The 3,445-nt window shown below is 46.6% G+C and overlaps 1 non-coding gene across 1 annotated transcript; it reads left to right on the forward strand.

The window, feature by feature from the left end:
• Positions 1-2,957: 2,957 nt before the first annotated feature.
• On the forward strand, positions 2,958-3,146 carry LOC124596703. Its single transcript, XR_006978359.1, has one exon. It is a non-coding gene; the product is annotated as a U2 spliceosomal RNA (small nuclear RNA).
• The last annotated feature ends 299 nt before the right edge of the window (positions 3,147-3,445 follow it).

Genomic DNA, 3,445 nt, shown 5'->3' on the forward strand with positions numbered 1-3,445 from the left:
TGAATGAGCTTTAATGAGAACTTTCTGACCAATATACAATTCCTTTGCATTTGCTTTACCGTGTAGTTTTCTCCTTTTGTCTGCTGCAGATTTTATATTTTTAATAGCCAAATCAATTATGCCTTTGTGTCGAAGTTTACGTGTATTTGGGAAAGGTACAAGCACTCTGATTCTGTTCGGTGCTTCTTCATTCTTCAGTACAAGAATAAGTGGTAAAACAGTGGAGTCATGAGGCATTTCATTCAGCACGTTTTGAAATAAGTGTAAATAACTGTCCCAATGCTGATGCTTTCTGTGACAATAAAGTCTGCAAAGCTTATTGATTTCTTTCATAATCCGTTCAGACGGGTAACAATGTGGTGAGCACAATGAAATAAAAACAGGTTTGATTTTATGATTCCGGAGCATGCGTGACCAAACAGCAGATCTGAATTGCGGTCCGTTATCTGAAATGACTTTACAAACGTGTCCAACTTCACGTAAGAAATTTTTAACAAAGGCGTTGTATACAGACCGTCTAGTGGCTTTACGTAACGGCGTGAAAGAAACAAATTTTGAAGTAAGTTCAGCAGCTTCTAGAACGTTCGCCGAGTTCTCAACGTTTATGAACGTGCATCCGGTGCCGTGTTAAATTCCAACAAAACAGTGCTGATCCCGTTAGGACCACGATCATTGACCATCGAACGCCCATGGTACCGAGTTGTGGGGGAACAACGTATCTTGGGCCTTGAGGTGACTGCCTGTCCGCAGCGCATGTTAACACTCACGTGGAGGCGGCTTCTCACGCGCATCAGAGGACTTTGCCTGAGTCACGCTGATTGACGACTCGACCTCCATCAACGAATCCAACTGATTAATACTTACATCCTATCACGGGCATGGTATGTAGCACAACTCCTTACGCTACCGAAACAAACCAGCAGAGCCATCTCACAAACAGTATATTGGCTCTAGTGGCGGCACGCACTGTTCATAGTTGATGCACAGACTTGTACACTGCCAAAGGTCAATGGTGGCCTTGGACTCATTGACTTTCCCCGCAAATGTGCGGCCCTCCTGATTCACCGTATCGCCACTTTGCGTGAAACTGACCCAAGTGGGACAACAGCGGTTCTTTTCGACCGTTATCGTCCACGATCGGCGCGTGCACCAGTATGTTTGACACATATTCCGTTCCGGATGACGACAGTCAAGGACTATCACCTCAATCAAAGTTACGTCCTAACAGTGGCCACTGACAAGGTACGCACGTCGAAGCGCCTTTACCAGGCACTTCGAGGCCAGCCCACACCACATAAATAGGAGGACAGACGACCGTCGGTCATCTGGCACCAAGCTCGGGCTAATATCAATAACCCAGCCCTTCCCACAAAAGTTTCAACGCCATGGTATCGTGTCGTAATCAATTTAATACCCACTAATCATCACCTGGCGGCCATCCGCCTACGGCCCTCGGCTGCTTGCGGCCGATGTGGTGACGTAGACACCAGAGAGCATCGTCTCTTATGCCCTCACGTCACAGAAGTGTGGGACCTTGCACGTGTGCTATTAGCGCTGATCGGTGGGACGACACCAGACAATGTGTCAATCGACTGGTTCCTTACCCCTGATATTCAGACCAACCCCCGAACACGACGTAACGCAATGGTGTGGCTCTTGGGCCACACCATTTTCACGATCTATGACCTTTCCCTCACCGATGCTGTCTCTTTCATGGACTACCTGTGGAGCCAGCATCGCCTGGCGGAGTCTGACCGGAAATATACCACTACTTTTGCAAGATTTCTGAAAGTTGCAATTGTTCATGGTTATCAAAAGGTGTTCCGGGTTGACTAAGGCACCTCGTCCAGGAATTGCCTGAGTTTACCCCTGGACCTATGTCACTCGGACTTTTAAACTACCCTTGACTTGCCTATATTGGAAAATTAGAAAACACGTAATTTATCTTAGAGGTTTATTATTACGTTAATTCTATGGGCGATGGGATTATCTCGCCAGTTTCGTTTTCGTTTGTGTGTGCTGCCGTCCCTGTTTTTAATTTGCCTTCATTTCTGTCTTTATTTATTTCTTCCTTTTTAGTTCTAAACTCATCACTTGCTTCACACCTGCAGGGAGAGGTGTATTTCTGAGTAGTGCGTCGTCGCCCCCTGAGGCATAGCAGAGTATGCCTCCGCTTTTATTTTCGGTTTATGGCAATAAGCCTTGCTACTAACAGCACCCTGCTGTACGTGCTGCGTCGACACTAGAGGATGGCGGCATTTTTGGAGAGGAAAAGGTAGGGCTATAGGGGAGGAAGGAGGCCCACAAAAGAAAAAAAAATGTGTAGTATCTGTTCTTATCAGCTTAATGCTGGCGAGGTCGGATACATAACACACTGACATGCGATGTGTTTTCTTTAGTAATTGGACTCCTAATGCCCGATCATGACGAAGCTGCAGCGGCGGCTCTTGAACGTGGCCAGCCTTGCTGTGAGGGCCGCAACTGCTGGTGCTACTGCCGGACTCGCCCTGCATTGAATACTTCTCCCTCGTTTTCTTCCGATTTTGACTGAGGGTTGCGAGATGCTCAGGCCCCATCTGCTGCTTGCTCGGTCGAGGAGGCAGGTTTTGAGTGTGGCAGATGCAGACCGGTCTCGTGTGTGTCCAGCCTTTGCTGTTGAGACCGGCGGCAGAGTGGAGTGGCATATGAGCCTTCCCATATGAACCTTCGCTCTGCTCGCTTTCCTTTCTTTTTCCCCCGGCCAGCTACGTCTGGACTTCCACCGGGGTTGAACACAAGCTTATGACACTCTCCATCTTGGCCAGAACAATCCTCTGGGTCACACCAAGATCTTATATTCCTGAGATAATTCTTAGTTACGTCCGCCCGAAGTGTGACGCTCCGGTGAATGCCAGGCACCGTAGAGCAACACCTTCGCGGTTGCTTCCAATTCCTACCGAATGTGAACCTTTCCTAAGTTCCTTTCCAAGTATTACCTCAATGACTAAAAAATTCTGTTCTTATCAGCTTAACATCTGATACGTCCTGCATCGCAGGACCGTAATATTAGACTCATTTTTGGCTCATGGCGGAGTGCTAGGGGCTTGCTCCACCTCTGTCGCGGGTTGGCCCGGCATTGCAGTACCGCCGGGATCGGCCCACCTAAAATTAACTAAAACACAGCCTAAAATGGGTTGATATTCTGCAGTGATCAGATATTCCGCTGCTAGCAAAACTTGTCGTAGTTGTTTAAAAAATTAAAAAAAAATAAAAAAACAAAATAAGGAAAAAAAAAGAAAAAAGTTCTGACAAGGGGTCCCAAGAGATCAACAGCAGCAAACTCTTTTAATTTAAAAGGAATGATAGGAAACAACGGAGCACGATGTGAGATAGTAGATGGTTTAGCCTTTTGACAGAGTTTACAAATAGACAAGACTCTTGGAATTCTCTTTTCCATATTGTTAAA

Source organism: Schistocerca americana, chromosome 2 (assembly GCF_021461395.2).
Source record: "Schistocerca americana isolate TAMUIC-IGC-003095 chromosome 2, iqSchAmer2.1, whole genome shotgun sequence".
Classification (NCBI taxonomy): domain Eukaryota; kingdom Metazoa; phylum Arthropoda; class Insecta; order Orthoptera; family Acrididae; genus Schistocerca; species Schistocerca americana.